Raw genomic sequence first — 25,756 nt, forward strand, 5'->3', positions numbered from 1 at the left:
TGACACTAGCTCATGTCATGTTGACAGAAAATTAACTGGTATAATCTCATTAAAGTATTTCGTAAGTTGTTTGTACTTTAATGAGAATGTTTAATGAGAATGTTAGTGTATAACAAGTACTTGTCTTTATGAGTAAACACATTAGTCATAAATGTATTGATGTAGCAGACATGTTAAAAGAGCATATGTTCAAGCAAATGTTTTGCACATTTGAAGTAACAATACCATATTCACTAAATATGGCTGTTGTAAATACAAGCTTGCATAAGAAGTTATAGAAAATATATAGTGAAAATAATATTATATATATATATAATAAGATACAGAATGTTTTCATGAATTTATCTTATTGGCAGATAATTGGCCTTCATAATACCATGCCAAAACATGTACAGATGAACTTAAGACATGTATCAGTGAATAAGAGAACTTACTGCTCCTGCAGAAAACCTGCATTCAGCTGGCAGAACCTTCAGTCTAGTTGACCCAATATTTTCCTTTGGCCTCTGTGTTTGCACATGCACGCATACAGGAAAATACATATACACATAAAGTTATAAAATAAAATATATAAAACACAAACAGTGGTTATATATAGTCCAATCTGTCACATATGTACATTTAGCATTTCTGTGTTCAATTATTTTATAATTAAAGGAACTCATAGAACCATTATTCAATACTTTCAATTTGATCTTAGAAAAAATCAATTTATTACATTCATGGTAGGTATTTCAAATGCTGAATTTATACTTGAAAATTTTTTGAATTTTCTATTTTTAGGCATTATAAACATTGTTTTACATGTTTTCACTATATTTTCTTTTTTAAATTTTATTTTATGAATTTATTCATATTACATCTCAATGGTTATCCCCTCCCTTGTATCCTCCCATTCCTCACTCCCTCCCATTTTTCCTTTACACCCCTCCCCTATGACTGTGACTGAGGGGGACTTTTCCCCCTGTATATGCTCATAGGGTATCAAGTCTCTTCTTGGTAGCCTGCTATCCATTCTATGAGTGCCCCCAGGTCTCCCCGTTCAGGGAATTTTCTAATCATGAAGTGGTAATTCTAAAATTATACTCTTCCTGATCCAAATTCTGGTTCACATGCTTGTTCTACTTTCAAAGACAATTTTTTAAATTTTTATTTACTACCTGTTCCTGTATTTTTCCCACTTTAAATATCTAATAAGTGTGCCAAACAGTATGTGAAAAAAAAAACACCTCATAAAATCCTTGAAGGTTCTTTTTTGTTTGTTGTTTTTGTTTTTTAAGTCAGGGTTTCTGTGCATAGCCTTGGCTATCCTAGAACTCTCTCTGTAGAGCAGGCTGGCTTGAACTCAGAGATCTGCCTGACTCTTTTTCCTAAGTGCTTAGATTAAAGGTGAACACCACCATGTTCATTTTTTGTGTATTTTTTCTCCATTCAAGAGTATTGCATTTTACTTCTCTTAGGTATACAATGAATGTTGTTCAGTTTTGTGTATGTGTTTTTTTAGTTCCTTCTCCACTGTCACTAAACAACATGGCCAAAGCAATTTATAGAATAAGGCATTTAATTTGGGGATCATAGTTCTAGAGCTGTGGTTCTCAACCTTCCTAATGCTGTGACCCTTTAATATAGTTCCTCATGTGTGGTGAACTCCAACAATAAAACTGATACTTCATAACTGTAATTTTGCTAATGTTATTGTTGAATTGTAATTATTCGATATACAGGATATGGGATAGGCAACCCTTAAAGGGGTTGTGACCCACATGTTGAGAAGCACTGTTCTAGTGTGTTAAAGAGTCTATCAACCATCATAGCAAGGAGTATGGCAGCCCACAAGCAGACATGGTGCTGTAGCAATAGTAGCTGGGAGCTTACTCATTGAGGAAACAACCATGAGGTCAAGATAAAACAGTTAAACGGGAACGGTGTAGACATTTTAAACCTAAAAACTTACCCATTCAGTAACACACTCCCTTCAACAAGGCCACACCTCCTAATACTTCCCAAAGAGTTCACCAACTACATGATAAGCATTAAAGTATATGATGTATAGAGCCCCATGCTCATTCAAAGCACAACAGTGTGGAAGTGGATGATTGCGGTAATCCAGTAGGTACACAGAACTGTGCCTCCATAACCAAATCTATGTCAGCTTTGTGTCTTTTCCAGTTGAAGCCAGAAGTTTGGACTGAGAACCAAGCAGTAGTTTGTTTCACTTCTGTATTGCCCCGAACAGCTTTTATTCTGAGTTTTTAGGTCAGTCTTTGGATTTCATGTAAGTTTGCTAAATTTGCCTCCCGTTTTCCTTCTCTGGTTCCACATCTTTATCACTGGCTTCTGTCATTTTATCTTAGCTAAAGACATTTGCTTTCTTTACCTATATGCACTATCGTTGGGTGTTTCAAGGTGAGGAACGGCCATGGAGAGTCAGGATTGCTCGTCCAAGGACTCTGCTTCAGGTCTCTTCATTCACTTATGAATCTCTTTGGCTATTCCAGTTTTTGTTTCCTGAGTGATGGCAAAACATGTAGCCAAATGTTTCTGCTTACCATGCCCTGTAATTCAGTGAAATTATCAAATGTATAGGAGAGAGAAAAAGTCTTGTGTTCAAGATCTATTGATGTGACAGTCTTTGTGTTCTTGTGCAACTATTTCAGTTTTAAAGACTCCTCTTTTCCTATCTCTGGTGCTCTGCCCCTGCCAAGCTCTCTTGCTCTTCTAACATCTTGAATTAGATAATATTCTTCAAGAAAATTAGTAGCTGGTTCAGCCACCAATTTAGATAGATCCCTGATAAGTAATTTAAGAGCAGATGTTACCTATAAAGTTATAATATCTAGGTAAGAATTATAAATTTGCTAGTAAAAAATAAAAGAACCCCCCAGTGTTTTTATATTAGATTTTAGTCTCTATAAATCTAGAAATAATTATCTGTTCTATAAGCTAAGGAGCCTATAACATATTATTATGACAGTTTTAGATGGTTATTACAGGCACATACATATAGTATATGAAAATCAATTTATCATAATTTCCAGATAATAATTTGAGAAAAACTTAAACAACTATAAAAAAGTAAATGGATGGTGGCCAAAAAAATATCCCTCTAATTTAATTGTGATATAAAAAAAAAACTTTACAAAAAACACCCAAAATATTTCGATTTTGTAATTGAGGAATTGGCACTAGTGAGACCACACCTTCCAGTAATAGGGGGTGAATGTCCCAAGACACCATGGAAGACAGAGCCTCTTACTGTCAGCATGATACTCTTAGTAACTAACATTCTAATGAGGTAAAAAAGAGGGAGGAAGAGGAACAATAAATAGTTACTTGCCATGGTGACAGAGAGAGGAGAGACACTAGGAACGCCCTATTCAGTACTTTAGAAGCACAAGTGGAAAATCTCATTAAAACAGACCCCAGCTGAGTCTGTAGCTGGAAAGTCTGAGAACCTCCATAAATCCTACCCTTAGAATATTCATACCAGTTGTTCCCATGTTATAAACTAAACTATGGCTCCCAGAATGACTTTAGACGATAAGTCATAAACTTATAGTTCAAACTACATAGTATTCAAAAAGACAGAAAGCTGGTCAGAGCCTGAGACTACAGAGGAAACACACAGAGAGAGGACCACCAGGTCTACAAGAAACAATCACAACTGTACCTCTGAAGGGTGGCAATTCATGATGAAAATGTTTCTTGTATTTCAAGAGACTGGATCTTTTGCTGGGCCTCACAGCTGAAGTTCACAATACTTTTAATATCTTGAGGTTACTTAACATTTAAGACTATTATCCTACTGTGTACTCAAACTGTTAGTTTAATTTGCTCTTAGGAGAACAATGTAACAATCCACCTTACTTGCCTTGGATATCGCATGTAATCAATGTTTACTACCTAAACTAATGCTTTGTTGTAAACTTAAATTATGGACTCTTTCACATTCGTGATCCAGAGCAATGCATGTTTTTCACTTGCTGAAAGCAGCACAGTCATTGAATACAACATTCTAAAATCTACCATAAAAGTTAGAAGCAATGTTTAAGAATATTGTTGATCATCAATGACGTTTGTTGTCAGAGTAAGTTAGGATCACTTGGAACCAGTGACATAATCCCTTCTAAAACTCTTTTAAAGTTTTCTTTAAAGGACCCCAATACAGAAAACACAGAGAAAAGCCCCCTTTGTGATGGGCAAATAGTCAAACTACACACACACACACACACACACACACACACACACACACACACACACCAACAGACACAAGGATACATATTCACATAACAGCCATCAGACAGGTAGAGGTTCATATTCACGCAACAGAGACAGAAGACACCATTCCCAGGGAGCATGAAGTAGAACATTAAAATCTACACTCAATTTTAATAGCATGACACCAAAGGGAAGTTGCTTTATTTCATTTCTTAAGGTGACACCAAAGCATTACTGGTGATTTAGAGTTAGTCACTAATGCATTTGATCCACATACAAATGGAGAAATGAAAAATGTGTCCATATCTGTGCCTTTATTGAGTGTCAGGACAAATACCTGAGATCCAACCTATCAGAAGACTAACCAGACATGTGATATGTGTCCAAAGATTGAGGTAGGAATACCAAGAGAAGAGAAATTGCATCCAGACTCTAAATCCTATCCTACCCTTCACATTCACCCTTCCTTTATTTTATATCCTGGACAATTTGGCTGCAGTTCTGCTCTGCCCTGTCTTCTTTCTTTCATCTTCACTTTTATATTTTAGCCTTTCACATTTTTTTCATTCTCTTTAAAATCATTCTCTATTCTATTTTTTCCTTTTCATTTTGTAATGCTTTCTAAGTAGCTACTGCTGTGGCTTGCAAGTCACCATGTTTTTACTCTACTCAAACATTCTGAACTGTTTTAGATTATCTATGAGGAGTGTTTTAGTTCTCTTTTCCATTGTGATTTTAGCCAGAACTGCCTCACTGCTTCCCTTGTTTGATTGGTTGGTTTTTGGTTTTTGTCCCTTGTTTCCTTTTTATATTCATTTCTTACTTGTCTATAATATGTATACACACATACAGTCATACATAATGCATACATACATACACATACATACATAAAAACATGCTTGCATGCATACATACATGTTTTCATATGTTGTATAATCACTCACTCCTGAGTCTTTTTCCAAAAGATTTTATGTCAGCATACCCCAGAGTGCACATCAATGTTTACTGCTGTTGCAGCACTATTTACACTACCTACAATAGCTGAGCTAGGAACCGTCTAATTACCCAGCAACAGAGGAATTAAACAAGGAGTGTGGTATAGGCAGAAGACAGTTATTTCTTGAGCCAAAAAGAAAAATTAAATTATGGTTTTTATGGCAAGTTTGATATAATGAGAAATGATTGCAGTAAATGAGTCCACAAAACATACACATTACATGTTTGATTAGCTTTTGTTCCTTGACTTCACACACATAAAATTATGCATGAATTTATTACATGGATGTATTAGAGAACTATCTAGGGGAGGCAAAGGGAATAACACGGAGGAAGATGTGAGAAACAAGTATATGAGGGATATGCTGTTTAACATAACACAGCATCATGGTGAATGATTAAATAATATGAAAATGGAAACTAAGTATTTTTAGCAGAGCCAGCATAGGTGAGCTGTTAGTAGGACCCAACCCCCATCGTCCTTCATACCGAGGAGGCCTGTGTCTGGCCAGAGAAACATTCAGCTTAGAGCCCCCTCAACTCTTGATTCCATCTGCTTGACCCAGCTGGGTCGCAGACAGTAGTGAGCCCCCACTCCACATACTAGAGGACCCACATGAAGCCTGAGTTGACCATTGGCTACATCTATGTAGGAGGGCTAGGTCCAGTCAATGCAAGGTCCTTGGTTGGTGCTTCAGCCTCAACAAGCCCCTTTCAGCACTGGTTATTAGGCTCTATTGGTATTCTTGTGGAGCTCCTATCTTCTCCAGCTACTTTTTTCCTTTCCCCACTTTTCCACAAGACTCCTTATGCATTGGCTGTGAGCCTCAGCATCTGTTTCCAAGTGCTGATGGGTGGGTCCTCTCAGAAGAGAATTCTGCTGGGCTCTTTTCTGTAATCACCACAGAGTATCATTAATAGTGTCAGGGGTTGGCTCTTTCCCATGGGTTGGGGGTTGGGTTGGGCTAGGTATTAGGTGGACATTCCTTTAATCTCTGCTCTATCTGCTCTATCTTTTCCCTGGACTGCTTGCAGACAGAGTAACTTTTGGGTAAAAGTTTCTGTGGGTAGGTTGATGTTTCCTTTGTTCTACTAGGAGTTTTGTCTAGTTAGGGGAGGTAATCTTCAGTCTCTATGACCCATGTTTCTAGGAGTCTCTGCTCCAGGTTCCCACACACACAAACACACACAATTTTTTCCAGTAGCCTACCCTGATTTACGTTTCCCGGTTGTCACAGAGATGCCCTCATCCATGGCTTGGATAGCTCAATTGATAAGACTCCTGACAGTGAATCTAAGAGGTTGTCTTTTTTTAATGACCTAATTTTTAGTGTTTTGTATTTACTTAGAATATAACAATTTAATATTTTTTGTCACTATTATACATGTGTATTTAATATTTAGCAAGTCTCTGAAGTTTCCAAATACAAGAAAGCATGGACATTTACAAACATTGAACTATTATCCAAAAAATGTGACTCAGTTTCTTGCATGAGTCTTCTTATGACAATTTTACATGGCATAGGCTTCTTTCTTAAAAACAATTTTTATGCTTTTTTCAAAATTCTTTTTAAAAAACCTTTAAAATTTCCACAGAAAATTATTACTTCCACTTTATAAATAACTTTGAAATGCAAAATCCTGGTGCCTGCTTTACCATTTCACCTGCTTATAGTAACCTTTAGTGTAGTGGCTAGCCTATAAATGAGTTAGTATCTTTGGCTAGGCTCTTTCCGTTTCATTAATTGTTTGTGGTACATGTCTATTTCAAGGTTAATTAACTTGTTTCGAAAACTGTTCAGTATACATAAAGACATGATACTCATCTTTTATACTGACTTACAATATGTGGGATTATGTTTGTAACACAGCTGCATTCTGCTTTATCTGTCATCTAATCTACTGTGAATCTTAATCTCATATGTGAATATGTACACCCAATTATTTTAAATTCTGTATTAAAAGAAAAATAAAATTTAAAAAAATATTTCATTAGATAGGTAATCAATGTTTCTTATAATTAGCCATAAAATTCACACAAAAGCCAAAACTGTAATTAGACTACAACATTATTTAAAACATTCAAGCCATCAGCTTTGTCAGAAGATAGTCTGTCAACATTTTATTGTATTTCATGCAAATTTGCTTCTGAATAACAAGGAATATTCCCTTATCTCCTAACATTGTTTAAAATGACTTGTTGGAATTCATTTGGAGTGAGAAGAAAGATATTTCATCAATGAAAAATGTCCTGGAAGGTACAAAGATTGTTTCCTTGGTAAAAAGCTTGTGGAACATTGCACCTATCCTACTGTGCACATCAATATTTAATTTTTCTCATATGTTTTGTTATGAGTAAATGTTCAAGAGGCACAATACATCAAGAGACACTATATTAAAAAGCAGGAATACAACTAAGCAAAGTTAATAACAACAGACCCAGTTTTGTTTTCATTTCCATCTGTATTGATTTCAGTTATTTGGTAATTTTTCTTTCTCATCAATTGCAAATCTAGATAATTAATGACATACATATTTATTTACATATTGTTAGACAGGAGAAGGGTATATTAAATAGTCCTTCTTCTCTGAGATGTTTCTATAATTTATAATTAAATTATATATATATACATATATAAGATATACACATATGTAAATGTATATTTACATATATACACACATATATAACATACACACACATATGTATATACATACACTTATATGTTATAGACACAAAGGGTATATGTTTGACAATAGTCTTTATTTAAATGCTTAAGATTTGAATACATATTGATTCAATTTTAAAGATATTATTGTATTTAAAGAACACAAAACAAATGCAAGTACTCATAGGCTTATAAAAGTGCAAATGAGTGTAATTTTATGCTAGTCATTCTTTCTGCCAAACCAATGTAAGTGAACACATATGCAGAAAGTACCTCAAGCCTTCTCTATTAAAGAGCTGATTATCAAAGCTAGCAGTTGCTCAGGGAAACTAGATCTGAGCAAACTACATCTCAATTGTTTTATTATTATTTGATATGCTGGACATATTAGTAGTAAATATCCTTTGTGTGTTTTACTGTTTGGATTTTTTAAAGATTTATTTATTATGTATACAGTATTCATCAGATCACATTATAGACAGCTGTGAGCCACCATGTGGTTGCTGGGAATTGAACTCAGGACCTCTGGAAGAGCAGTCAGTGCTCTTAACCGCTGAGCCATCTCTCCAGGTCCCCAAGGATTTTTTTTTTTTTAAAGAATGCTGCTGGTGGAGCCTGAAGTGCTCAGGTGCCTCATAGACCTTGTTGAGAATGCAGTAATTGTGAGTTGTGGCCCACCCTAGACTCAGCTCTGCCTATCTGCTCTGTGTCCAACATGGTCAGGCTGGTAGTAAGCTGGCAGGCTGAAGAGGATCTGAGCCCAAAGATGCTCGGTGCTCCACTGGAATTGTGGAGATGGCAGGGCTCTGACTATCTGCTCTGTGTCCAAGATGGGCTAGGCTGGTAAGCAGTTGGTGGGCAAAGAGAGATCTGAGCCCTAAGCTGCTCACTGGTTGGCAGCTAATGTGGAGTGTGGCCCACGTAGCTCTCTCTTCAGTCTGTCTGCTCTGTGTCCTAACTGCCTCTGGCTGTAGGCTTCATGCGGGTAGGGAGAGATCCAAACTGGAAACCGCTTGTAGTTCTGCAGGTAATGCTGATTGTGGCCAGTGCCTGGAGTCAGCTCTGCTTGTATGCTGTGTGTCATAGATGCGCCAGGCTGGTAAACGGCTGAGGGGCTGAGAGAGATCAGAGCCAGAAGATGTTCTGGTGCTCCACAGGCCTTTTCAAGATGGCAGGGCTATGCCTATCTGCTCTGTGACCCAGATGTGCTGGGACAGTAAGCAGCTGGTGGGCAGAGAGAGATCAGAGTGTGAAGCTACTTGTAGGATGGCAACTAATGTGGAGTGTGGCTGGTGCTGGGACTCAGTTCTGCCTGTCTGCTCTGTGCCCCAGATCTGGTAAGGAGCCGATGGGCAGAGAAAGCCCAAAGCTGCACAGGTGTCTCACAGTCTTTCTCAAGATGGTGGCTAATGTGAGTTGTCCCCTGGGATTTTTCTGTGGGTTAGCTGGGTGCACATGGGTTGGATCCACCCATACTCCACACAATGTGGATGCCTCTCACCTGGGAATCAGCAATACAGTGCTCCGTAGCTCTCAAATTAGTCTTTAGGTCGTCACTGTGCAGTACTGATTGTCCTGTTGATCAGAAGTGGTGTGTGATCCAAGCTGCCATCTTGGATCCATCTCCTCCTGTTTATTTTCTAAAGGAAAGATAGAAAGAAGTATTGGGCAGGATCTGGGAGAAGTTACAGAAGGGGAAAATGTGATCAGAATATATTGCATGAATTTTTCCATTAAAAATAAAGAAGATATATTTCATTTACAACAAATGCATATTTTTGAAAATTAACTATTTAAATATCCATAATAATTTTAAATAAACCATAATCTTGTTAATATAAACTTTATTTGCAATTATTTCCCACAAATATGTTTACAAATTTGAAACGTCTCAGCTTTTTTTTTTTTTTTTTAAATTTCAGAAGTTGATGACAACTTCAGGTTCAGGAAGTCATATTGTTTGTTATCATCAGTGAAAGCTCTTGGTCATTTGCAGCAGATGAGTTCTTGCAGTAGACTTCTTGTTCTTCTAGCCTTTACAGTGTCCAGACCCCTCTTCTGAGAGTCACCATGAACCTTAGGTGCAAGGGTTGCATTATAAATGAGTCATTTTGGTGTAGGCATGACAGAATCAAGGGCATTTAAACATACATGCAAAGTCATACTTATTGTAGAGGCTGGAGATGAGACTGGACAATACTAAGTAGAATCATTATTAAAAGAAAGAAACATGTAGCCAAGTCTCAGCCTCACTAACATTCTCTAGGGCTCCACATCAAATGTAAGAAAGTTCTAGTACACTCCTTGTTTAGATATGGCTGTCTACATGAATAGCATTGTTTGTTTTACATTACTGTCAGCTGACTAACCAGAGGGAAATGAAGCAGTTGCTCAAAATAAAATCAATGTAATACTCAGGATACACATCTGACTTTTCTTCCAATCAGACTTTTTGTATTATGTAATCTTTAAGCTAGCTTTATATAAGGAAATTCTCAGGATAGCTTGACAATTATTTTACTCACATCATGTGTTTGGGAATTATGATGGTTGCTCCAATTCCAGAGTGTGTGCACATGAATTTCACACCTAGATTTTGTTCTCACACAGTTATTAGTAAGAAAAATAGTATTTAAAGAAGAAAATTGTGTCAGATAAATAAATGTACTGGCTGAGTGATGATGTCTCTAACTTAATTAGCTAACATTTGGAAATTACATATTGATGCTTTTAAGGTTAAAAAAATCTGCTCTTTAAAGTAAATTAATTTCAAAGACTTGTTTTTAGTTTTAAACTTGTATATTCATGTTTGTCTGTATAAGCCTATGCACATGTGATTGCAATTACCCAAGGTGGCCAGAAAACCAAACTGATTCTCTGAGGTTGATGTTACATTTGTTGGTTCTCAGTTATTCTACAAGAGCCGTAAATACTTTTACTCACTGATCCATCTTTTGAGTTCATCTAACAATTTCTAATAGAGTATTTCAAGCGGAGATAGATTAAAAATAATAAAAAAGAGAAAAGGGAGCAGTGGTGGCACACACCTTTAATCCTGGTACTTAGGAGGTAGAGGAAGGTTAGAGGCCAACTACTGAGTTAGAGGCTAACTTTGTCTACAGACATTTTCAGGATAGCCAACAATATGCAAAGAAACGTTGTGTCAAAAACAAAACAAAACAAAAACAAACAAAAGAAAACCAAAAAATGAAAAGAGAAAAATCTTTAAAAATCTTCTTTAATGTATTAAGGTATGATCTGTACAATATATACGACTTTCTGGGAAGAGGGTGATGATTTATATTATAGATAGACATTTACAAATGAGACATTCATAATATAAATTAAACAATTTCTGAATTGATATTTACTAACAACCTACTAAGTAACATGGCTTTCAAAAAGGATTTATTAAACTAAAATAAATGCTAGTTTTTCAGCTTTCATTAGTTTCCATGACCATTGCACAGAGCTTAATATGATGAAATTGAAATGATTGCTTTTGAAGCAATCTCCGTGAGTATTGGAAAGAGATGTTCTCTCCTTTAAGTATGACCCTCTAAGTACTACAGTATCTAGGAAACTTATCATTGCGGCAGCTGACAGTAGTGGCATTGTTTAAATAATACACCAGAAGTTTCCCAAGGCCATTTAGCAAGCTTTCATCAAATGTAAACTATTCAATCTCACAAACCTTTCAATGTTTAATGTCTACATCTTTCAGCAAGTGAACAGTTTAAAGCAGCCTTTCAACCTATTTTATTTCATGAAGGAAAAGTAAACTTTTAAAATATTATGTGTGTTTAGATATTATCACAAATAGAAAACCATGGTGGACAGACTTTTATTAAGCTGAATAGGTAAATAGATAGATAGATAGATAGATAGATAGATAGATAGATAGATAGATAAATGATTTATAGATAGATGATAGATAGATAGATGATAGATATGTTTGAATATACATAAATACATAGATGAGAGATACATACATACATACATACATACATACATACAGGTATACTCGTATAAACACATACAGAACAATCTAGTGTAGTTGGGAGCAAATTTTAATAATGAAGCATACTCATGTGGTCTTTAGTCAGGATATAAGCGTACATGGCCATTTATTGCTGAGAACTTTCAAAGAATATTGGGTAGAGATTATGTTCAGTGGCAGAGTAAGTACATGGTGTTTTGCTTGTTTTGTTTTTTTTTAATGGGTACAGCACACACAGAGGAAAGGCATTGTTTCAGTTTATGCTTGCAGGTCACAAACCATTAATGAGGAGAGTCATAAAAGGAACTTGAGCAGATCAGCTAGTTTCTTGTATAGTCCAGTCACCTGGACATGGTGCTAACCCAGTGAGCTCAGCCTTCCCACATTAGTCAACAGTCAAAACAATTTGTTAATGAAGTGGAAACAGGCAAATGCAAGTCATCATTTGAGGTCTTATCTTCACAAGTAACTCTAGACCATGACAAGCTGGCAATAAAAAAAAACAAGGAAGCTACCATGTCCAGATTACTGAGTTCAATCTCCAGGACCATATGATCATAAATACCAGCAACCCAACACTCTGAAGGTAGAGAGAGAAAGATCAGATGTCTAGGGTCCTTCTCACATAACCTGCAAGATCAATGACAGTCTGGGCTACTTTCCAAAAACAAATGCAAACACTAAGTAAAACTAACAGCAACTTGAATTCTCAAGAAAGAGCAGTATGAAATAGTGTGGATATTATATATAATACTACTTGATTAATTACATTTTAGCTTTTATCCTACTGTAGAAAAGCAGTTCAGTAGGTAAAAGAACAGTATTCCTAATTATGTGGCATAATATACGTACAATGTTTTGTTTAGGTTTTCATTTATTTTCTGTGTCATCATACCCATGTTGATGCTCATCTGTGGAGAGAGGAGCCTGGCTGTTCCAGATAAAACAATTGAAAACTCTATATAAAATATTTGTGTCTGACCACTGAGTATCCAAGCAAAATAACCCCAAGTAAATTTAAGAAATGGCCTATAACAAATTCATTCATAGAAATTCTTATGATACTTTCCTTTCCTTTGGGATAAAAATCTATGTAAAATCCTGGGTGTAACCCAAACTAATTCTCCATTCGCACCTATAGTCAGAAAATGTAAATCCAAATTTTTATTACTGGTACTTTTATTTCTCAGTAAATATGGCCACTCCTTTGGGGTTAGATATTTGTAGTGAAGGTTTCTCATTTGACTCTAATTTTATCTCTCTCTCATACCTAATACACAAAGGTTGTTCTTTGAGATATTTTCATACTCTGTCTTAACGAACTTGCTTTTCATCCCCCCCCTCCATTTTTTTCTTTGCCAAGTAGCAGCACTTTAACTATCAATAGTACCAGAATTGGATGGCTTGAAATGCTAGCTCTTAAATGTCAGGACTTGTAAAACTTGCTTGGAGAAGACCTGGATCAATAAAACTGTGTCAGTGTTTAATAAGTCCTACATGATAGTGATAAAAAAATCAAAGCCAGTATTTTTCCTTTCTTCTTTTTCCCCTTATATTGTAATGTCAGCACTACTAAGAAGCAAGCAAAGCATATTATCCAAAACCATTAATGATTACTTAAGTGTGGCCCTCGTTTCCCATGGTGTAATACCATCATTTGTAAAGTTATTGTTCTTTCAATTTTAGTAAGAGCAGCAAAAGAGGCACACTAGTTTTTAATTAATTATGCAGCTTTGCGATGTAAGATTTTTGTTTTGCCTGTGGACTTGTAGAGCCTTGCCAGATAGATGTTCAGCACCTGAGGAGTTGTTTGCTAACAGTGATCTGGGCATGTCAGTACATGCTAGCCAGGGGAGGGACAGAGATTAACGCACATAGAGATAATAAGTATACTTGTCAAAACATCTGTCATGCAGGAAGAGATTTTCAGTGAGAGTGTTTACTGAGACCTCAATGCATCTCAGTACTTAATTTTACTCATGAATTTCTTGCTTTGTATGAAAAACATAATGAGTTCCTGAAATAGATTAGCAAAAAAAGGAAGTAATGTAAAACAGCTTATGATCAGAAATAAAATATATACCTCTGGATATTTTCATATTAACTAGAAATAAAGTTATCTGGAAATGATATTAGCCTAGAGGTATTTTATAATAGAAATTGAAAAAACAGCATTAAAATTTCTGTAATTTTGTCCTCCCTCTACCCTGTCCCACTGTCTTTGCTTTTTAAAAAAAAATTCTCAATACCACTTAATGTGTAGTAAATAAATTATAATAAAATTAATCCTAACCTTTATAACTTAAAAAAACCCTCCTGGTTATATTGAGAATCTTTTATCTTTCCAAAACTTTTGCATTTCATCTTAATTTGATCAGCTTGCATCCCTCCCAAACCTATCACCTGGCTCTGTCCCACTACTCTCCTTCCTTTTCTTTGGAAGAAAAGTATAGCTTATTCTTTGTTATTTATTTTATTTCATTAAATATGATGATTTCTCCTTTCATCCATTATCATAAAAAATTATATAATTTCATATTTTCTTTTTTAATATAATTTATTACTTTATTCATATTACATCTCAATTGTTATCCCATCCCTTGTATCCTCCACTTCCTTCCTCCCTCCCATTTTCCCCTTACTCCCCTCCCCTATTACTGTGACTGAGGAGGACCTCTTCCCCCTGTATATGCTCATAGGGTATCAAGTCTCTTCTTGGTATCCTGCTATCCTTCCTCTGAGTGCCACCAGGGGACGTGGTCAATTATGGGGCACCAGAGTTCATGTGAAAGTCAGACCCCACTCTCCACTAAACTGTAGAGAATGTCCTGTCCATTGGGTAGATCTGGGTAAGGGTTCAAAGTTTACTGCATGTATTGTCCTTGGCTGGTGCCATATTTGAGAGGGACCCCTGGGCCCCATCATAATGTTCTTCTTGTAGGTTTCTAGGACCCTCTGGATCCTTCTATTTCCCCATTCTCCCATGCGTCTCTCACCTAGAGTCCCAATAGGATGTCCTCCCCTCTGTCCCACTTTCTTGATAAGTGAAGACTTTCATGGGACATGGCCCTTTGGCTCCTTTCCATATATAAGTGAGTATATACCATTTGACTCTTTCTGCTTCTGGGTTAACTCACTCATTATGATCATTTCTAGTTCAATCTATTTGTCCACAAATTTTTGGAATTCCTTGTTTTTAATAGTTGAGTAGTATTCCATAGTGTAAATGTACCACAGTTTCTAAGGAATAAACAAAGTAATATGGAATGTGTGTATTAGAAAATCTCAATACAAGTCCTCCTCCATCAAGTCCATCATCTTGTTGATGATATATAAATTTCAAAATGTGTTTCTTGATCAAAACCAGATGTGTATAGATGTGTTTCCCCATAGTAAGTATACAAAGGAGGAAGAAAATGTGGTCTAAAGGTACAAGCATTTATAAAGTCTCTTAGAGAATGCTGGCAGCCTTATTCATATGAGATTGGTTGTACAAACATGAACGAATCCAAATTTGGGAAAAGATGGATCCTGTTGTTACAGTTGCAGAGAAATTCAGGGGTATGGTTACTGGTTTCAGGGCTACAAACTTAGAATGACAATTTTCATAGGTGATTCTAGAAAGCTATGAAGGTGAACCTCAGGTATTTGTGAATCCTGTAGCATGTTTGGAATTCTAGGACCATCAGTCACTCACAAAGTACACCTTTAGACACAGAGTGGAAGGCATATATGGTATAAGCCTCATAAACTGAGGAGTGGCAATACCCAAGCACCTTGGAACACAGGTGATTCCATTGCAAGAAATGGAGCTATTGAATTACCATTTGTCTTGAATGATTTGGGACTTGTTTTCTTGTTATTGTTTCTGTTGCTGCTGTTCTCAAATTTCCTTGCTGTACTGCCGTTATTCTTTTCTATTTATTTAGTATATTTCTTTTTACATATATGTTTATATTATTACAAATAAATAAAATAAAATAAATACAGCAAAAAGAACCATAAAAAAATGAAGAATGATATAAATGTTACATAATATTTTGGCTATTTGTATTTGGCAATCTGTAAGAATACATTTTTCCAATCTTGGTGAGTCTAAAATTCTGAATTAAAATCAATATCTATTATATCTCATCTCTACCAAATTAAAACATCTACCCAGACCTAAAAACATCTTAACCCCTAAACAACTAAGCTTAATTGTAAGACTAAACTATCTGGTCTTCATCCCCATCAGAGACTTGAGAAGCAATGAATCTTAAATACCTTAGTACACTGGAAGTGTAGGATAGAACATGACAGAGAAAGTTTGCTGCCAGAACAGTCACCCAAAACTCTCTATAATGTTGGAGCATCATCTTCATCTTCCGGGCCCAATATACCTGACAGACCTATTTGTGAAGCAGGAAATATTGAGCACTTGCTTACCCTGTCCTGGCAGAGTTTGGCCATTAACTCTGCCTGTACCCAAGCTTGCCCATTTTTAGGCATCTCCATAAGGAGGTTCTTGAATGATGATCATCTTCTTTGAGGTAGGCTGGGTGTTGCCAGGAGTTAAGCTGTCTTGTTGTCAAGAAATCTTTAAAATAATAAAAGCATTTTAAAATGTCATGTTCTATAAGTCTCTGAGGTTTTTGAAGTCCTTATATATTTTACCTTCTATATCTATAGAATCATATCTATCTGTTAGGTCTAGGACATATATTCTTGTGATAAAATAGATTAGTAAGTTACATGATTGTGATTTGATCAACTAACATTTAGCTTATATTACTTAATTATCCTAAGCAGTCTGCAATAGCACTTTCAAGGTATTGGAGCTAAGCTTTGTATTATAATTGAATTGTATGGGTTCAATAACTAATGTTATACTAAAAATATATAATGTCTGTGAAGAATAATCTTAAATTTGAATTCTATGCCAATCTTTCAAAATTAAATTTATTTCACATTGATATACAAAATTCTAGACCAATGTTAGAAATAACCTTATTTGTGAGTAAAAATTAAGGCCTTAAGTTGAGGAATAGATTCAATAATCTACTTTTTGTCCTCTCACCCCTATATATTTCCATATCCCCCCTTCTTTCTTTTCAATCTTTATCTCCATACCTATGAAAGAAAGATAAAGGAAAAGAGAGACATCCCTGAGTTCACCCAAGTTTTCTCTCCTAATAAGACCAATAATAACTTATAACTAACCCCCAATGAAAATAAGCATCTGTAGTCCAAGAGAGCTACCAGAAACCTACTTAATCCCCTAAATGGGGCATCATTCTCTTAATGTATCTTCGGGGTTATCTGGGGTGAATAATACCTTTGAAGGAGACCAAATAAAATTGGGGAAAAAGGTTGGTTAATCAAGTCAAGAATAGCCTTTGTGGTCCAGTTTCTAAATGTTGAGAAATTCCAGGCTTAACAGGAGTACTGTGTGAGACAGTCTAAAATACTGGCCCAATTGATCAGAAGCTTTCTTTGAAGCTGTCCTGGTAGCTGTTCTGAAGGCTAACAGCAACTGATGCACTTGGGCTGCAACATGAAAGATGCAAAATGTCAACATCTAACATGCTGAGAGGAATGAATCCTGTTAGGTCTGATCCAGCATCAGTGTACAGTTTTTTTTTTTCAAATAATTTTTTTTTATTGAAAAATAAAATCATTCATGTTACATCTCAATTGCTATCCCATCCTGTGCATCCTCCCATTCCTCCCTCCCTCCTACTTTCACCCCATTCCCCTTCCCTATGACTGTGACTGATGGGGACCTCCTCCCCTTGAATATGATGCTAGGGTGTCAAGTTCTTCTTGGTAGTCTGCTATCCTTTCTCCAAGTGCCATCGGGACTCCCCATCCAGGGGACATGGCCAAATAAGGGGCACCAGAGTTTGTGTGGAAGTCAGTCCTCAGTCTCCACTTAACTGTGTAGAATATTCTGTTCCTTGGCTAGGTCTGGGTAGGGGTTTCAGGTTTTTTTTTTTTTTTTCTTCTGAAAACATAATTTCTCACAAGCGTTATCCAGTTCTAAAATTATAAATATATAAGTTGTGTGGGATGCACAGAACAATTAAGGCTTGTTCTCTGCTCTTTGTATGAGCAAAAGAAAGACATCTGCAAAGGTTCTGTGACCAACAACAAGCCTTGTCTATACATAGACATTCATGTCTCAGCCACTCTCACCTATTCCTATACAGTGTGATTAGCAATGTAAATTATCTGCTTGTTCTTGTTCTGCAGTTGAAATTCTTTAAATCCCGATTGTGGCACCCTCCATCATCACCTCCAGACCCCACCCTCCTTCCTTCATCCCTTCTCCCTCCCTCCCCTAATCCACAGAAAGGGGGGCCTTTCTCCCCTAACATCTCAGAGTCATTTTTATTTGCATTTCCCTGATGACTAGGGATGTTGAGCATTTCTTTTAAGTGTTTCTCGGCCATTCAATAGTCCTCTATTGAGAAGTCTTTGTTAAGCTCTGAACCCCATTTGTAAATTGGGATACTTAGCTTGGTGGTGTTTAATTTCTTAAGTTCTTTGTATATTTTAGATATTAGCCATTTGTCAGATATAGGATTGGTGAAGATCTATTTTTGTTGTTTCATTTTATGTTGTAATTGTAACTAATGATAGCTACCATGCATGTATGTATGTACGTATGTATGTATGTATGTATGTATTTATGTATATCTATCATCTATCTATCATTTTTGTCATCTATCTGTCATTTACCTATCATCTATCTGTCTATCATCTATGTATCATCATCATCACCAATATCATCCTATCATCTCTCTAATGATTGGCATGGATGTGATAATCTCATAAGAGACTGCACTTGAGCAGTCTTGGAACTACTTAAAGATTATGGAGTTTACTGAAATCAATTTTAGTGCATTTAGTATTATGAAATGGCTATGTACTGATAGGGAAAAGGGTGAAATATTATACCTTAAATGGAGGTGTTTATTTAGGAAGTTGGAAGGGGAAGTTCTGTTGGTATTAGTCTTACTTGTCATCATAATTAGATTTCAATTTTTATTTAAATTATACTTATTTATATGTTATTTGTGTTTATGAATATGTGCTTGCACATTCCATAATGCCACTATGGAGATCAAAGAATAAATAGAGGGAGTCTGATTTTCCTTCTACCATGAGTGGTCTTTCAAGTGAAACTCAGATACTTAGAGTATCAGCAAATAACTTTATCTGCTGAACCATCTTGGCAATACTATGTGGATTTAGTGTCACCCTGTGGAAAAAAATCTCTTGGCATGTCTTTGACATATTTCCTATAATGTATTGCATCCCTAAAGAAGCAAATTACCATTATATAGGTGTCTTCTTTGGATGAAATAAAAGAAACAGTAAAGTTATCTCCAGAGTTTATTGCTCTCCACTTCATGATTGTAGATATGGTGCAGCCAGCAGCTCAAAATACTGCCTCCCTGCCTTCCTACCAGAACTGATTGTATTTCCAAACTATGAGTTGTTGGGATAACCTTCCAGACATTGAGAAGGTATGGTCTTATATTTTCAATTGTTAATTCTGTACTTGCAGAGAGCTAAGTTCTGACAGGATTTTGGTATTGCAATTTTTATGGTCCATCACAGCTTTCTATTTATAAATGTTTGTCCTTCCTCATATCCCCAAAAAATGGATGTCAGGCAGCCTTCATTGCCTAAAGGCAACACTAAGAGATGTATCAGGAATTTTTGTCTTGCTCCTGATTGGTTCAGACTAGAATATGTTTTTTGTATATAAAGACTTGGTGGCCCAGGTCTTGGACAGGAAGTACAAGGTAGAGAGAGGAAACACACTCAAAAAGACGGGAAGACACAGAGAGAAACAGAAAGAAGCAGAAGCGGTAGAGCAGAGCTGTAAGCAGGTGGTGATAATTCCATTGGGAGGGGAATGGCACAGAAGTTAGAATAAGTCTAGATAAGCTAGCTGAGAGACTGTCCCAGCATAGGGCCGACAGCTTTAAACTAGATGAAAGTCCAGGGCTCTTCTTTCATCCACAAGTGGGTCTGTGATAGCTAAACAATAATAAGTCAAAGTAACCCATTTCTTATACTGCTTCTGTAACATATTTGAGTTAAGGACTACATGGAAACCCTATGTCCCATAAGAAAACCAGGAAATCAGGAGCTCACAGTGATAGTTTCAGGAGTTTCTGTGTTCTGAAAACTCCTAGAAGCTGTGAAATGATAAAGTGTCTTGGTATATTCTAACACTCATGAAAGGAAAGAGCTAAGGAACTGAGATCCAGTGCCTTATGTAAGTAAAGTCTGCAAGATCATACGTCTACAGTTATTGGTCCATGTCACCAAAAGGGCTTTTCACAACTCTTAATGCCTTAGACTTAGCAGTTTTGGTGGTGAAAGCAATTGATTAAAGCTTTCAGTAGAATAAAAATGAAGTACATTTCTTCTTGAATGCGTTTTAAATCTTAAGTTAGTTCTGTTCTCTGCCCTGTTGGTTCCACTTTTATTTTTATTGTTCCCTATAATAGTGATTTCTGGAAGTATGCCGTTTGCTCGGTTATAACACAGAGATATGGACCAGTTTATGGAGTGCAGAGGTACAGGCCAATTCACTGGACATAGAAAAGTGTTTTATTTAGTCTATTACATAAATATATCACAGTGCATAAAATTCTGAAGTGGTGATCACTCAGAAATATATAATTCATCACTGACCGTAACTAGAAAGATTTAAAAGGAATTTCAAACCAATTATCTCTGTTTTAAAGCCCTGTTCTTAATGTGAAGAAACAACAGATATTGTTAAAATGTAAACAAGATGTTAACTTTCATTCAAGTAATATATATATATCATTTTGGTACTCTTTAAAATTCTGATCCTGTATGTTGCCTGAAATATATAGAAACTGTATTTATGTAATATATTAAGAAAAATTCACTAGACATTGAAAGCATTACATTCTATACATGTTTGTTGTGTTTTCCTCTCTTTATTCATGGGTATTAAAATAGAATTAGGTTAATCACTTACCTTTTACCTAACCTATAATCTCAAACACCAAAATTTGGCTTTAAAGTTCAGGTATCTTAGAGCATATTTGATTGCTAAGATTTTTCCTAGAACATTACCAGGAACAGTTCACACATTAGTTTCTCTGTAAGGAAGTTTTAGGATACATTCACCAAAAGAATCTGTTTGGTAACCCATGTGCCTTTTACCATTTTAACTATAGAAATGATGAGCTACCCTGAAAAAAATTAGAAAAAAAATTGTCTTAAAATTTTTTTTTATGATAATTGGACTCAGTGATGAAAGTCCTTGTTTTGCAGCATAAGTTCTGGTCCCCAACACTGTGGCAGAAGACTAGTGGGGATATATTAATCTGTGATCCTGGTGCTAGGGAGATGAGACAGGACCCATAGGTTCTGCAAATCACTTGCTAGGTAAGGTAGCTGAGCTATGAGTTGCAGGTTTTGTGAAAGACACTATCTCAAAAAAAATATGCTCTGCAGGGAATGAGGAAGACACCTGACATTGAACCCTGGCCTCAACACACTTAGGTAGGTACACACAACATGCCTAAACACTTGCAAAACAGTTTACATTTGTTAAATCAATTGAATTGTAATAGTCTCTGAAAAAAGAGATGAAAAATGCAATGACTATTAAAATAATATCTTCTGTAGACATATTACGCCTCATTATCATTCTCTAGTATTTAGTAAAGCTCTTTCTATTTAATTTGCTCTGGGTTTTGGAAACTTACACATGTGTTACAGCTGTGTAGCATCACTATTTAAAAGTACAAGTCCCTTTCTATAATAAGCCAAATGGCAGTAGTTTGACTTGATTCTGAATTTGGATCATCAGAAAAAGTAGAAATGGTGATAAAAAACCGGGTTATTAATGAAAATTTTGTTAGGCTTGTAACTCAGAAAATTAATTCCAAAAATGTAATGTAATAGCATTTAATAATGTGGATCAGTTTCTCTCTCTCTCTCTCTCTCTCTCTCTCTCTCTCTCTCTCTCTCTCTCTCTCTCTCTCTCTCTGTGTGTGTGTGTGTGTGTGTGTGTGTGTGTGTGTGTGTTCCTTAAGAATCCATATCCATAAGAAGGCAGTGTGCTGCCCAACCTGGGTGGTGGGAACTGAACTCTGGTTATTAGTGAGACAGAAATTCTCCTAACTACTAATTCATCTCTTCAGCCCAAAGTACTTACTAATATTATAAAAACTATGCATCAAGTAAGTTACTTACTACAACAACTTTGGATAAGATGTAGGAGAAAATGTACTTGGATATTATCATTTATCAAAAGATTAGGTTGTATTCCCATAGATGAGAACACACAACAAAATTCCTCTTATAGTAATTTTCAGAATGTACTACTTAATAATATTAGGGACAATAATATTTTTACTTCTTATATGTCACAGGCATGAATATAAGTCATAGAAGCTTTGTTAGACAAAGTTCCAGAGACCTCCGACTGTCCAGCATGATCTCTAGTGATCTAGAACAGCTGTTTAGGCTTTGCTTGACAAAGTTCCAAGGGTCTCTGGCTGATTGCCACTGCCCCTAATTATTATGTATGGTCCAGGTGTAATGTTGCTTAGAAATCTTCTCTTTCTCATAAAACTTTTTTTTTCTTTATTTCTCAGCCCTAAGGAAAATGATACAGGGAAAACTTTCTCCTACAGAGAATGTTGATGAGGGCATTTGGCCTAAAGATTGAGACAATGATAGAGTTTTTTTCTCTGACAGTGAGCACCCAAGCAGAAACTGCATGTAGGACAGTGAAGACCTAGACAGAATAATACCTGGCTAGATACTGTTACCTGCAGAAACATATCCTTAGGATCTGCTTTGAGAGCAATATAAGGTGGCCTTAGAATGTCATGCTTTACAGATATTTTATAATAGTGGATCCCTTGGTAGTTAGCCTAGGCTTGGATAGCACATCTGTTGGCCTGGGACTGGAAGTAGGTCAAGTTTTTTTCTTTAGAGAATATCTAGCTCAAGTTATGTTGCTATGACCATCTTATAAACAAAATGGCTTTACCCTGAGATGTGATTAAACTTTCCTGAGTACTGGTTAAAAAGTAATGATCAGGTTGTGCTGACAATTGCTTGGAAATTGATTGATTTTTGTTGTATGTTATAGAACTTTTTCTGTTTCCTTGTTACTCTGTTGATTTTTAACTACCCTAGTGATTGTAAAGATGAAAAAAAATTATGATGCAATCTGTAATGAAAAAATTTGAGCTTCATTTCAATAAAATACTGAGGTTGGCCCAAGGAAAGAGGGCAAGCAAGAAACAGACATGAAAGTGTAGGGTAGAGTGAGATGGGGAGCAACAAGAGAGATGGATAGATAAGTGGGGAATACCAGGAGAGATAGGTAGATGGGTAAGAGCAAGTAAGGAGATAGAAAGATGGGTAACAGCAAGAAGAGAGATGGAAAGATGGGTGACAGTAAGCAAGGAAATTATAATGATGGGTAACATCAAGCAAGATAGTTAGATAGAAAGACAGCAAGAAAGTAAATGAGCAAGGAGTGAGTAAGACAGACAGATAGACAGCAAGACAGAACCAGAGAGCAAGAAAAAAAGTTCTCCTGAGCTTTAAGACTTTCAGTTTGTACCATATATGCCTGAGTCCCCAAGTATTTCTTTTACCTCCAGTCCTCAACCTCTCCTCAACAACTAGTTCCTCTAGCTAGTTGTTCAATCACTGGTTGGTTCCCCTTAATCAGCTGTTCCCTGCCTGCTCAATCCTCCCTACTGCGGATCCACCTCTCTTCTCTCCTCTTCGGTGTACCTGGAGCTGGTCTTGGGGAGCAGCACTTATACTCTTATTCTTAAGATAAAGTAACGTGTATTTTATATGTTGCCAAAGTCTCTGCTGAGTAAAGAATGATAAGTTTGTGTTTCATTATTGAACATTCATTCATTTATTTTATTGTGCTCTAACAACCTTGCATGCTATGTTGTTTCTATTTGTGCTTTATCTGGTTACACAAATATTTATTTTTTAATTTGAGACAAGAAGACCTGCTTCAGAGTTAAGAAAAAATAATAATGATACATTGATTATAGGCTTTTTTCTAAAGGAAGAAGCTCATGACTTAAACGTAAAGAATCTCACTGACCTGTCCATTTATATTAGAAGTAACTGCATCAAATTTCAGGCATCATATATATTACTAAAACATTAAAAGGGAAAAATAGAACTTTAAAACATATATGAAGATATGTGTGTAATATATATTATATATAACATATATTTGAGCCAATTACTATTTAGTATAGGAATATAATTATTGAACCTGTATATGTTAGACTGTGTATTTGATGAATAAAAATTAATATTGTAAAGATAAATAACAACTAGTTCACTAGGCCTGAACCATTCATTTGCAACATTGTAAGATTTCCCATACATGTCTTTATTGAAAATGGACTAAACTGTGTAGGAGAAGCTGTAATGGTACTTCAAAATTTACCATGTAATTTCATATGTGAATCTTAGAAAAGAGAAATATATAATTCAAAATTATCAGTAAAGTTTTTTTTCTGTTATTTTCTAACTATAAAGGGGCAGAGTCTAAATTTGAGTACAACTCTTACTTATGCTGTTCTATTCATTTTGTATATCTTTATTGTGTTCAGTTAAATTGATCTATCATAGTATTATTTGATGTGCATGAGTGTTTTGGCTCTATGTATGTCTATTCCCCATGTGTGTATCTGTAGACTCCACAAGATGGTGTCAGTTTTCCTAAAACTGAAATTCCAGATGGCTGTGAGTCACCATATGGGTGCTGAGAACAGAACCTGGGTTTCCCACAAGAGAAGCCAGTGCTTTGAACCATTGAGAAGTCATCATTTCTTTACCTGCAAGTCGAACAGTAGAGGGAGAATTCTGAAAAGAAAGCTCAAAGGTACTTCTGCCTTCTTTCTTAGCACTATAACAATGCTTGTTGCAGTATATTTGATCACACTGTGAAACCTGAGATTGTATATTTTACTGGAAAACATTTTTGTTTTTAGCTGTGGTGTGGCTCAGCCCTAGCACATACCTTTAATCCAAGAGCTTTCTGCTTGAATATTGTAAACAGGATTAATTACAGTCAAATATAGATTCTTTTTTTAAATGTATTTATTTATATATTTACTTACTTACTTATTTATTTATTCACTTTACATCCTGATCATAGTCCCTACCTCCTCTCCTCATGGTCCTACCTTCCCTCCTTCTTCCCCTATCCTCCCTTTTATTTATAAGGAAAGGGGAGCACCCACACTCACCCACCTCAACTCATCAAGTCAAATCAGACCTGAGAAATCCTCTTTCCCTATGGCTTGGTGAGGCATTGCCCTCTTGGGAAAGTGATAAAAAAAAAACCAGGCAACTGAGTCCTTGTCAGAGACTGCCCCACTCCCCTTATCAGGGGACCAACATGAAGCCTGATATGTCCATTGGCTACATCTGTTTAGGGGGCCTAAGTCAAGTCTATTTCTGGTCCTTGGTTGTTGCTTCAGTCTCAGTTTGTTGGCTTTGCTGGTCTTCTTGTGGAGTTCCTGTCACCTCCAGATCCTTCTATCCATCCCTCCACTTTTCCACAAGATTTCCTATGCTTTGACCAATGTTTGGCTATGAGTTTCCACATCTGCTTGTTGTAGTCTCTCAGAGGACAGCTATGCTAATCACCTGTCTGTGAGCATAGCAGAGTTTCTTTTTTTTTTTTTTTTGTTTTTTTTTTTTTTGTTTTTTTTTAATTAATTTATTCATATTACATCTTGATTGTTAGCCATTCCCCTGTTTCCTCCCATTCCTCCCTCCCTCCCACTTCCCCCCTTCTCCCCTCCCCTATGTCTGTGATTGAGGGAGA

Source organism: Acomys minous (genome assembly GCF_964271855.1).
Source record: "Acomys minous genome assembly, chromosome: 11".
NCBI classification, from domain to species: Eukaryota; Metazoa; Chordata; class Mammalia; order Rodentia; family Muridae; genus Acomys; species Acomys minous.